Consider the following 13,390-nt stretch of genomic DNA (forward strand, 5'->3'; position numbering starts at 1 on the left):
TATCCTTTCATCTATCTGTTGAGTGCTTCTAACTCTTGGCAGTTGGACATAACACTGCAGTGTATTACAAGTTGTATGTATTTTTTTTCAAGCTCATGTTTTTATATTCAAGTAAATATACAGAAGTGGGATTGCTCAGTCATGTGAAATACCTATTTTTTATTTTCTTAGAGCACTAGGGTCGTATGCATTTTGGTTCCATTGTTCCTAGACTGACATTATCATTTTTTTCCTTTTTCACTAAGGCTTCAACACTACAGGCTCATTTTCTTTGCATTTATCTTTTTAATTTTTATTTATAAGATGGAAATGTTGACAATGCCATAGGATGGGGGGGGGTAAAATTCCACACAGTTCTCACCACCAGAACTCTGTATCTAATCCCCTCCCTTGAAAGCTTTCCTATTCTTTATCCCTCTGGGGGTATGGACTCTAGGGAAAGAGAGAAACAGGCTGGGAGTATGGATCGACCTGCCAATGCTGCCCCTCAGTAGGAAAGCAATTACAGAAGCCAGACCTTCCACCTTCTGCACTGCATAATGATCCTGGGTCCATACAGGCTCACATTTTAGGATAGACAGAGACAGAGGGAAAGATACCACAGTACTGCACTTAACCCTAGTGTGGTGGGTGTCAGGTTTGAGTCTCAGTTGTGTTCATGGCCAAGCCAGGTGCACTATCCAGATAAGCTAACTTCCCAGGCCCTAGCATTTCCATTCTTTTTTTCAGGGAGAAGGTAGAGACATCACAGTATTGCTTCTTCATCTGCAGAGCTTCCCCTGATGCCCCCAAGTGGTTCTGGGGTGTTCTGTATAATAAGCAGCACATTCCATTAAGTGAGTTATCTCTAGCCTCTATTTAATATTTGGAAGAACCTCCATCCTGCATCCCATATGTGCCTGTTGACCATCTTTATTTTCTTAATTTATAAAGTCTTTTTAAATTTTATTATCTTTATTTATTGGGTGGAGATGGAGACGTCTGCAGTCCTGCTTCACCACTCGTGAAGTTTTCCCCCTGCAGGTGGGGACCAAGGGCTTGAACCTGGGTCCTTGTGCACTGTAATGTGTGTGCTCAACCAGGTGCGCCCACCCGGCCCCAGTTGTAAAGTCTTAACATATATTCTCTCATTTTTTCTCCTTAAGAAGTATGATTATTGCTATTATTTCTTTAAACTATATGAGTGGATTATACTCAAGCACTATTAAATTCATTTTTAAAATATATTTTATTCATTTTATTTTAATTAGAGAGATATAGAAAGACCAGAGCACTGCTCAGCTCTATCCTATGATGGTGCAGGATATGGAGCCTCAGGCATGAAAGTCTTACCGTTATGCTACTTCCCAATCCCTGTTAGAACCACTTTAAAGATGAAGAAACTAGGACTCAACTTGCCACTAGGCCCAGGACCAGTAAGTGGCAGACTGAGGACCTTAACCTAGACATCCTGAGTCTGAATCCAGTATGATTTCCACCACTATATTTGTTATCAATTTCATTTAATCCATTGGTTCTTGAAAATGAAAAAAAATTCCCCAGGATAAAATAAAATCTATCTTTAAATTATAGTCTTGGTTAAAATTTATCACTAACTTCTTTTAAAAATAACTTTATTTGGGAATAATGGTTTACAGTACAGTTGTTGACACACTGGTACAATTCCTCATCTCCCCATGATGTCTAGGTTATGATGGTGTCTGTACACCACTCCTACCTTGTTATTCTCTGACCTCCTGTAAAAAGTCCCCAAGGTCCTCTTCACCCCTGCCTTTCTCCTCTTGTAATGTCCCATTATCCAGTCCAATTTTTACCTTGTTTTCTATTTCTTTCCTTATTTCTTAAGCTCTACCTATAAATGAGACCATCTGATATTCATACTTCTTTTGGCTTATCTCACTTAAAATGATTTCTTCAAGATCCATCCAAGATGAGGCAAAGGGTTATTTCCTCATTTTTAATAGCTGGACAATGTTCTGTTGTATGTCTATATATACCACAATTTTCTTAAGCACCACGCATCTGTCTTTGGGCATCTGGGTTGTTTCCTAATGTGTGTTATCACAAACTGTATATCTCTAGATAGATCCTTAGATGGGGAATTGCCAGGTCATAGGGTAGGTCCATATCTAATGTTCTGGTAAATCTCCAGATTATTTCCACATGGTCACACAAATTTACTTTTCCACCAGTAATGTGAAGGGTTCCTTCCCTCTACAGCCCGATACGTGTGGTGTCTGTCCTATGACATTCTCATAGGTATCTCATTGTTGCCTTTATTTGCATTCCTCTGGTAATCAGTGACTGAGAGCATTTTTTTTTTTTCCCTCCAGGGTTATTGCTGGGCTCGGTGCCTGCACCATGAATCCACCGCTCCTGGAGGCCATTTTTCCCCCTTTTTGTTGCAGCCTCGTTGCGGTTATTATTGCCATTGTTGACGTTGCTTTGTTGTTGGATAGGACAGAGAGAAATGGAGAGAGGAGGGGAAGACAGAGAGGGGGAGAGAAAAAGAGACACCTGCAGACCTGCTTCACTGCCCGTGAAGTGACTCCCCTGCAGGTGGGGAGCTGGGGGCTCGAACCGGGATCCTTACGTCGGTCCCTGCGCTTTGCGCCACGTGCACTTAACCCATTGCGCCACCGCCCGACCCCCGAGAGCATTTTTTTTTTAAGTCTGTTAACCTTCTGGATCTCATCTTTACTGAAGATTCTGTCCATGTTTTCTCCCTATTTTTTTAATTTTTGTTCATTTACTGATAAGTTTAGTGAGTTCTTTATATAGTTTGGAATTAGTCCTTTGATGTTTGGCATATAATGATCTTCTCCCATCTGTAGGGTATCTTGCTGTTTTGGTGATGGTTCCTTTTCTTGTGCAGAAGCTTTTCAACTTGATGTAATCCTATTGGTTTACTTTTACTTTCGTTTTGCAACCCTGGTGGAAAAACAAAAAACAAAAACCTTGATTCACCTTCAACTTTCTTTCTGTGCTTTATTTTTCTTCCTAACACCTCAATCTTTGAGATTTTCCTTTAACCCACACACATTTCAAAGTAAGAATTCCTTCCCTAACTTTTTCCATTTCAATAGTAGCACCTGAAATACATTGTTATCTTAGCTCTGTCCTTTCTAGAGAATGTCTCTTTGAATTCAGACCCCTTTTTCTCTTCACAACTCTCGTACCTAGATAGGTCCCAGCATCTAGTGCAATCATTCTTTGGTAATATCTTTGTTTGATTTTAATTATCAAGAGTCCACAGTGTTGTAGAAATGAGAAATACGAGACATACTTGAATATAAGAAGCAGGATGTCTGCCAGCAGGAGAAAGGTGACAGCACTGAGAGGAAACAGCAAGTACAAAGGTCCCAGGATAAGTAACATATTTTGAAGGCTGTAACTATTTTGATGTGCTCAGATTACACAGGTATGAGACCACTCTGACACAATCCTTCCAAACAATATTTTCAGCCCAGAGAATCATCACTTTTCATTCTCCTCATGCAAAATGAAACATACAACACAAGTATATTGAACCTAGATCTATATATCTTTTCAAAAACAAAAAAATTAAACTAAAGATAAGTGACATGTACCCCCCCCCCATCATCCCTGTTTCTAGATGGCTCTCAATACTTGCCCAAAGTACCTCTGCCTATTACTTCCTATGACTGTGAAAGAATAAGGGTTAGTTATGGTTCAAGTTAAGTTGAGCCTCTCTAAAGTCATTCATATTTTACCTAGGAAATGCCAGAAGAAAAAGGGTTGCCACACTTTCCTTACTGAAACACACCTAGTTTGGGGGAATGCTTCCTTTGAAAGAGATAGAGGGAGTACAGTAAGCACTGACATTTGATAAATTCAAAATAGATGAGTCTCACAAAAAGCTGAAACCTGGAATTGTACATTTACTGGCCAGTGTTACTTAAGAAAGTAACTAAATGTGAAATTAAACATTTTGATCTAATTTAATAAGATATTTTAATGTCTGAGTATCTCTCTTTACCACTCATGTCAGTTGGGTCTGAAGAAGGGAATCAACCTTGATTTGCTAAGTAAATCACTAAATTTGTGAAAGAGATGGTACTAACTAGGGTCATCATTTGGCTGAGGATATGACTCTGAGAATTAGAATATGCTATTTGAAATTTTAAGGCTTTATTTCTTTTAAACAGTGAGAAATGAGAGAAGGAAAGGAAAGTAGACTAGGGGTCAGAAATTAATTAAATTACTAAAGTAATTCAGGCAAGAGAAGAGAGTATCATTTTTGTGGTCCACAGATGTTTTATTTAACTCAAGACAGCCTTTTTGCTATTTAGACTACCTCTGCCATCCACATCATGAGATCTGACTTTATATTCATGACTGTCCGGAAAGGGAAAGTAACAACTCTGTTCATTGTTAATCAAGAAAATAATCATGACTTAACTAAAAGGAAAAAGAAGTTCAAACAACTTTAGGTAAATGGTGAGATATGAGCATCATGTTGGTAGATTCTTAGTTTCTCTTAACGTTCTTGTTTTTGTGCTCTGTGGACTCTTTGAATTCTGTAATGTAGCTTAGGGGTGGGAAAGACCCTAAGAACTTCTGCTAAGGGGGGTCCGGCGGTAGCACAGTGGGTTAAGTGCACATGGTGCAAGGACTGGCGTATGGATCCCGGTTGGAGTTCTAGCTCCCCACCTGCAAGGGTCTATCTCTCCTCCTCTTTTTTCAATTTCATTCTGTCCTATCCAACAATAACAAAACAAGGGCAACAAAAATGAAAAAATAGTCTCCAAAGCCAGTGTATTCATAGTGTAGTGTAGGTACCTCGACAACCCTGGAGGCATAAAACAAAACAAAAAAAATCACCTCTGCTAGTAGGATGGCGAAAGAGCTCTCAGTCCTGACAGACCACTCAAAGATAATTCGGAGGGTTTGTTACTTTAATTATTTAATAATGATTGACAAGACTAGGATAAGAGGGTACAGTTCCCATCACCATAACTCCGTATCCCATCCCCTCTACTGGAAGCCTTCCTATTCTTTATCCCTCTGGGAATATGGACCAAAGATCTTCATGGGGTGCATAAGGTGGAAGGACTGGCTTCTGTAATTGCTTCTCTGCTAATCATGGGCTTGACAGATGGATCCATACTCCCACCTGTTTCTATCTTTTCCTAATGGGGCAGGGTTCTGGAGAAGTGACGTCAGTCATCTGCCCAAGGAAGTCAGTTTGGAATCATGGTAGCATCTAGAACTTGGTGGCTCAATAGAAGTGGAGTGTTGGCTTCTGGCTTGCATTCATATAGTTGCTCCTCAAATGACCAGTGAGTGAGAGGGATGGAAGTAAGCTATTTGGTTAGTCTTTGAGGAGCAAGAATAGTGAAGGGTTAGCAGTTGCCACTACAACATCATGGCATCTAGGTCTACACAGAGTCTATCTAGATTACTGACACAGACCAGAGAACGAAAACCCTAAGGAATAGGGACCAGGTGGTGGTGCACATGCTACAATGTGCAAGAACCTGGGTTCGAGCCCCCAGTCCCCACCTGTGGGGGGGGGGCTTTGCGAGTGATGAAGCAGTGCTGCAGGTGTCTCTTTGTCTCTATCCAATAAATAAAGGTAATTAAAAATTTTTTAGTAAATGTTTATATTCTATTTGAGGAAAATAAATTTAGGAAGAGAAAATGTTTGGTAGCTTAGGCAATGAATTGAGTCTAGAACATATCATGGGAAAAAGTTAAAAGGAGATATTTAACGGGAAACTTAAATCATGAGGTCTTGACCTATGTTGTCAAATCCAGACATCACTGGTTACATGAGTTTACTAAAGTGGGAATTAGTGAAAATTAAATCCAACACATGAATAGTGGCTGCTACAGAATGAAGTGCAGGAAAATTTCTCTTTCTCTACAAAAAGTACTGCTGGAAACCACTAGTCTAGCACTCAGAAAAGATTGGGGCTGAGCACTGGCACGCCTGATTAAGCACAAGGATCCGGTTCAAGCCCCCGGCTCCCCACCTGTAGGGGGAACACTTCACAAGTGGCAAAACAGGTCTACAGGTGTCTTTCTCACTATCCCCTCCTCTCTCAATTTCTCCCTGTCCTATCTAATAAAGTGGAAAAGATGGTCATCTGGAGCAGTGGACTTATAATGCAGGCACCAAACACCAAGCCCCAGCAAGAGACTATAAATTTGGAAGTTTCATGAGCAACTGAAAGAGAAAAATAATTCATTGATAAGATTGTAGATAGAATTCCATGAAAAATTTGTAAAATGAAGACTAGAATAGAAATAAAGGCAGCCTCAGCATTAAGAAAAACAGATCTGAAGACTGAGATAGTTCACCATGGACGGTGGAGCGTTGCCGTGATGTTTCTCTTCTCTGTCTCTGTCTGTCCCTCTCTACAGACAAAAGAACGAGAAAAAAAAAACTGGGGTAAAGAAAGCCATTAAGCAATAGTATCACACATATTCAAGTCCACAGCACTGCCAGTAACAATGACAGAAATAGAAGAGGTTTTTATAAATGTGACTCAGAAGGAAATGAACACGAAAACATCCAGGATACTGTGAGGGATACCAGAAAGCTCTAGAGGGCTAAGAAGGATTGGGTAGCTGGGCATACGGTGAAGAGAGTAGAGCAGGATCAAGTAAGACATTTTTCTTAGGGTAGAGGCTTGATAGCTTTGCAAGTTGCAGAGAAGTATTGAAAAAGAATCATTGCAAATGTTGGAGAGATGAAATAAATGGTGTTTGAATTTCTGGAGGAGATGGGAATTGGACTGGAAAGAATAGGAAGGAAGATGCACAATTTTCCTTGAGGTTAGAAACATCATAGTTTGGTGGTAGAGGCAAGGAGCTCATGACTGAAATGACGGATTTCTGCTGCATTTGCTGAATGCCCACGGCTGACTGAAATGTATGCAAGGTTGAAAAATGCTATTTATTTGTCCATCTTAGAAAACAGGGAGCCACCAGCTCTCTGACAGTGGGCATAAGTTTTGAGGATATCTCATTAACCCCTGAAATCCGATGAACTCTGTGCACCAGCAAAGACATGATCTTGCTAACATTCCACATCTTCAGCTATGAGAGATTCAAAGAGCACAGAAGAGGGCAAGAGTTGTGTGTGCACTCTCTAGGAAAGGGGAAGGGGAGACCTTGATAAGGAGATGGTGGATTGTGCCTATGGAAAGATCTTCCAAATGCAGAAGCTGCCTGATTACAAATGCTAAGTATAACTAGCTCTTATTAATATGTCAAGAAGTTAAATAAGGAAACAGAACCACAAAATTCCCCATGAGAAATTAGGTAGGCAGGAAGTGCTGACCTCCTTAGCCAGTAAATGTCCATTCTGGAAATCTAAATCATTACCTTATACACTGCTGGAAATTTGGTTTCCACCCTTGTCACTCAACTGATAGTTCAATTCCAAAGGTCACTGGGGGGGGGGGGGTGGAGGGGACGGGGGAGGGGAGGGAGGAGGGAGGGAGAGGAGAATCTTTTACTTTGCTGCAGTGCACTAAACCCCGTCCAAGCTAAGGTTATTAAGGTTAAGGGGAGTAACCTTAGCTTGGACAGGGTTTAGTGTACTGCAGCAAAGTAAAAGATTCCTCTCCCCCCTCCCCTGCCCTCCCCACTTCCCACTCACCTTTGGACTTACCTGAGAGAGGCATCCAACTTAAAGGATTGGATCACAGGCCTCTAGCTTCACATCCAGTGACTCAACCACAGCCATCAGCCATGCCTGGGGAAGGTTTCTAGTAACCTTAGCTTCTACCCATCCATAATCAGGAAAACCTGCAAGGACCCACTTCCTGCTTCCAATCACACCTTTCAGATGTTTTCCCTTCTCCATCTCACTCTTGCCCTCTCTTCCCAGGCCATATCTCAACAAAGACCAAACCATCCCTTCGTACCCCATCATTTTTCCTTAGTAATGCTTTTGCTATTTTTGCTTTTTTAAAGTTCCGTATAAATTCTTGAATGAGCTGTTCAATTTCCTCTTTGTTTCTCTTTCTCTTTAGCTCTCCCCCTCCCTATTTCTCTGTTGCTATATAAAAAAAGCGGTCACCAGGAGCTGTGGAATCAACATTGAGGCACCAAGCCCCAATGACTTGGCGCAACCTCTCCAGTTTGCAGCCTGCTAGGAAAACACGCACACCTGGCAGTGTCTAGATTTCTTTATATTTCACTCATAAGTCTGGTTTGGTTTCATAAGTATATGTGGGTAGCTATATTTGTTTGTATGTCTTTGTGGAATGCTAGAAGGGAGGGAGCCATCTCTGTTAGCACATACTAGGTTTGGTTTTGTGAAATCAAAGGCTGAATACTATCTCAAAGACAAGTTGGTAGAGTCTTGGAAAGAGGTGTGTCTATAGATAGGAAATGAAGCTGGACTGTTCTTACAGGAGGCAATAGAAGGAAGCCAGCATAAGAGCCAGACAGTTATGCTCCTTTTAAGTAGAGTCTTAGGGGTCAGGCAGTAGCGCAGAGGGTTAAGCGCACATGGCGTGAAGTACAAGGGAAAAACAGCCTCCAGGAGCAGTGGATTATTGAAGGCACTGAGTCCCAGCAATAACCCCGGAGGCAAAAATAAAAATGAAAGTAGTCGTACTATCACCATGAATTTCTTGACAAGCTCAAAATGCTATCTTCATTATTTGTTAAGAGAAATTACTTAGAGATCAAGGATGCAGTTCAGCAAGAGAGCATGTGTGAGATCCTAGGTTCAATTCTTGGAACCTCTTGTGAGGTTCTCAGCCTGCCTTTTATCTCATAAATGGCAGGAAACCTAAAAGGATTTAGAAGACAAAAAAAATTTTTTTTGTATTCATTATTGGATAGAGACAAAGAGATCGAACAAAGATATTGGGCAGGAAGGGTGCTATAGAGGAGAGAGAGTCGCCTGAAGTTGTACTTTACTCATGAAGCTTTCCTGCTGCAGGTAGGGACCAGGGTCTTGAACTTGGGTCCTTGAGAGTGCTTAACCAGGTGTGCCACCACCTGGCCCCAAAATGCTTCTATTTAATTCAAAGATAAACCATCAACAACAAAAAAGTAGTGGGGGTCGGGCGGTAGCACAGCGGGTTAAGTGCACCTGGCATGTGGCATGTCTTTGTGATCAGCAGAGCTGGGCAGAATCCATGTCGAATGACTTCCTCAGAAAACCTGGGTGGCTACAGATATTCCTGGTCACATATGTGAGACAATACAGACCGTTAGTTTCAAACTTGCTAATGAATTGGAGGACATCTAGTGCCTATCTCACTTACGCTATTCTTCAAAATATGTTTTGACATTCTGTCGGGGAGAAGGCAAGTCTTTTATTTGATTCTGTTTTAATAAATAATCTTGAGTTACCTCCTTCTCAGCAAGTACTCAGTGAGAAGAGAAAAATCCAAAGATAAAGAGACAGGTCTCTCTCCCCTTGAAAAGTTCTAAGATCTACTAGAAAGCAATAAAATGTGCGAACAAATACCTAATAATAGGCAGAGTGAAATAAGGCTCAGCAAAGGAGCATACACTGTGCTGAGCGATTGCAAAGGGGAATATTTAACCAAGAAGAGGTCATATTTGAGGTAAGCTTTGAAGGATGTCTAGGATTTTAATAAGGGAAGAAGTAAAGACAACACAACCATTACTGAAGTCTGGTGAGGCATTTTAACTTCTAAATGGAACCACACTAAGGAGTCTGTAAACTGGCTTATTAATCCTAAACTAAAATCCTCACACTTTGGGCTAGGCATTATCACTTTTTTTCTGAATAGAAATTCAAGTACCTAGTTAAGGTCATACCTGTAAATAATAGATTTGACCTAATCTAAAAGTGATTGAAAATAGACACAACAGCACATTAATGAGCACTTAAATTAAAAAAAATGTATTTAGTTAGCTTTTGCCTCCAGGGCCATTGCTGGGGCTCAGTGCCTCCACCATAAATCCACTGCTCCTGGAGGCCATTTTTTTCCACTTTTGTTGCTGCAGTTTCCCTTGTTATCACTATTGCTGTTATTGCTGGACATGACAGAGAAATTGACAGGGGGAGAGAAAAAGACACCTGCAGAACTGCCTCACCACTTGTGATCCTCATGCAGGTGGGGAGCCAGGGGCTTGTACGGGGATATTAGGCACACTGCACCCACAATGAAGTTCTGTGTGCCACATACCCCCCTCACCACCATAGAATTCTTACAGTCTTAAGACAGTTGGGCTACTCTCCCCTTTTGTTTGTTGTTTCAATTCTCTATAGTCCAAATATGAATGAACCATTCAATATTTGTCTTTAGCCTCATTCCTTCACTTGCCATAATCATATCTGAGGACACAGTATAATCCTCTTAATTGCAGAGTAGTATTCCATGGAGTATATATCCCATAACTTTATTTAGTCATCTGCTGATGGACAATTAAGTTGCTTCCACTCTGGCTGCTGGGAACAAGATTTATGAATATAGTGACAGACATGCCCCTTAAAATTAATACTTCTGTGTCCTTTTAATAGAATTTTGTTTTATTAGTTCCTTATCTGAGATACTAGTTCCGTTAAATGTGTGATATGAAAATATCTGCTCTCAGTAAGAGATCGGCTTGTTGTAATTATAGAAGCTTTTTAGTGTGCCCATTAGTAACTCATTTATTAGTATGTTTTTGTCTGTCTTGTACAGAGTAGAGATTAAGTGGATGCACTTTGGTGTTACCTTATCTTGGTGTATGTGGGAATATTGTAGAATTCTGTCCTATGTGGTGCCCCAGGCCCATGTTAGCATTTTAGATAGAGAAACTTCTCCATCTTCTCAGACCACAGTGGAATTAAACTAACACTTAACAGGATCCCAGTTTGAGGCCCCGGCTCCCCCCCTGCAGGGGGTTGCTTCACAGGAGGTGAAGCAGGTCTGCAGGTGTCTATCTCTCTCCCTCTCTGTCTTCCTCTCCTCTCCATTTCTCTGTTCTATCCAACAAGGACAACAATAATAACTACAACAACAAGGGCAACAAAAGGGAATAAATAAATAAATAAATAAATAAATAAATAAATAAATAAATAAAAGATAACCTCCCCAGGTTAATCACCACCACACTAAAATACTGGGATCACATTTAGCTTAGAAGCTGTAATGTAATTACAGAGAGAGCTATAATGGACCTCAGATGCCCTTCTTCAGTGACTTGTTCCCAAATGAAATCAGAGCTTTACTAGGTTGAGTAAAATAGGAAACTAGAAGCAAGAAATCCTAGACAGAAATGCCTCAGATACAGTAATATTTTAGACTAAAATTTAATTGTGTTGACTTCCCCGTTCAGTCTCTTCTCATGTATGCATCTTTGAAATGCACAGGAAATGTTTCTCATCCTTCTTTGTATATGGTACAGATGAAAAATTCAGCAGCTAGGCCGCATCATAATCTGCCGCCTTGACACCCTTCTATCTCTGCTGCCAGCAGGACAGTGTCCTCATCAACTCTGAAATGGAAAGCAGTCCAAGATAGACATTCTTGTTCTCTCACATTCGTTATCCTGTTGAAATGATCTGAAAATCACCTTGACTCTGTTTCCTTTACTAGTGGTTCAAGCTCCAAAGTACAGATGACACCAGATTTTAACATATAGCTGCAATTTTATGGACGAGTGTGTTAGCCCTCATTAATATTCTGAAAGCATAACTGATCAAATAAGCAATTTAAAGTGCTGCTGAGGCAGATAGGAAAGGGGGAAAAGATCTTGTTTTATCGGATACTTTGAAATGAGCAGGTTATTCAGCAAGTCTAGAATTTTACATGATGGCTTTTTGGATGATACTCATCCTCCAGGTTTGCAGGAGTCCAGCTCCCATGGGGTTTGAGGGGAGGAGGGAAATGAAAACAATCTATAGCAAGGAGCTTTGAGCCGTTCTGGTAGTGGCCTGAAATGGAATGCTGAACACATTCATAGCGGATCTGGCAAACTTTGCCATGAATTTGCATCTTTTGCCCAATTATTTAATTATTTGGATCGTAGATTTGACACTTTCTCATTCCCTGATCCAGACTGGGAGGAGGTCAGAGATATTGGTTCCCTTTCCTTTACTGCACATAGGACTCTGAAAGCTGTTTTAGCAGCATACGTTGCCCCGGCATGTGAGACATGGAGATTTTGACCTCTTAAAGCTGCCAGCGGTACCAGGGAGGATCTGATAGCTGATTCACAGATTCTACTATAAGGTTTCTGTCAGAAAAAATTTTCTACCATTTATCTCCTGACCTCATCCCCTATACAGTTTCACTCATAGGAATCAAACACTGCTGTAGCTCTCAAAACACTGGGCACTCAGGTTAAAAAAAAAAAAAATCCTACCTTAGATCAAATAAGGTGCAAGTTTTTGTTATAATGGAAACTGAATACATAGCAGGGGTATATTCCACTCCCGCCACCAAAGTTCTATGCTTCCCCAGCATATAGCCCCTCACACAAGCATCAAAGTTCTACTAACATCTTAGAGGCAGCTCTTTTTTAATGCAAGTCCATGTGTTTCAATTCTGTATATTCTATATATGAGTGAACCAGCTGGTCTTTCATGTTCTTCCTTATTTCACTAATGTGTTTTTTAGAGTATTTTTCTATCTTTTCTTTCGAAACTTATTTATTGGATGGATTCAGAGAGAAGTGGGGGAGAGAGAAATATACCTGCAGTACTGCTTCATCACTTGCAAGTTTTTCCCCTGCAGTTGGGGACCAGGGCCTTGAGCCTGGGTCCCTATACCTTATATGTAGCATGTGAACTTAGTCACCACCTTAAAAATTTCATCTAATAAAAATTTTTCCAGGTGAGGGCGAGTACCTGCTGTAAATTTGTAGAGTGCCCTTCTGTTCCATGTCATATTTTTTTTGTAATAGCTTGTCTCGACAGTCTAATATGAAAAGGAATCTTGTTTGTCTTGTTCAATATTATATTCAAAGAACAGGTTATTAAATAGATATTTACAGAATGAATATAAGAAATATAGTATTCCTGGCCTTAACTGTTCTAAGCTATTTTCAAGCCAAAGTTTTATCATGTTCTGCTTTCATCTTAATGAAATTTAAATGTTGTGTAGTTACAAAGATACGTCTTTTCTATTTGTGTGATTACAGCAGGCCACTTGTCCTTTAGACCTTAGCTTTCATATACTCTGTACTCAATATACTCAGCTATGCTTTTTCATCTTAAAAATGCAACAACCATTCATTGAAATCCAAATATAAGAACTTAGTTAGAGACGTGTTCTGTTATTCAGCAATTTTATTGATCATTTCCATATGCTAGACACTATGTATCCAATAATGAATATAATATAATAGTGAACAAAAAAATTCTGAAGTTAATTTGCTATAAGGGTTCACAGATATGTGTAAAAAAAGGGGGGGTGGTAAGACCATGAATGCTCTAGGA

At 40.2% G+C, this 13,390-nt stretch overlaps 1 protein-coding gene across 4 annotated transcripts in view; it reads right to left on the reverse strand.

Annotated features, from left to right (window-relative positions):
• Positions 1–1,606: 1,606 nt before the first annotated feature.
• The window catches only part of DDX10 (DEAD-box helicase 10), a 653,321-nt gene continuing 641,537 nt past the window's right edge, over positions 1,607–13,390 (reverse strand). The window contains exons 25-26 of one of the 4 annotated variants that reach the window (XR_009546788.1): positions 3,287–3,334; positions 1,607–2,931 (exon numbers count right to left, since the gene is read on the reverse strand). The gene's annotated coding sequence lies outside the window, so the exon portion shown is untranslated. Of the gene's footprint in view, positions 2,932–3,286; positions 3,389–13,390 lie in introns of all 4 variants that reach the window. The other 3 variants (XR_009546786.1, XR_009546787.1, XR_009546789.1) reach the window with 3 other exon arrangements.

Source organism: Erinaceus europaeus, chromosome 20 (genome assembly GCF_950295315.1).
Source record: "Erinaceus europaeus chromosome 20, mEriEur2.1, whole genome shotgun sequence".
In the NCBI taxonomy this organism is placed as follows: Eukaryota; Metazoa; Chordata; class Mammalia; order Eulipotyphla; family Erinaceidae; genus Erinaceus; species Erinaceus europaeus.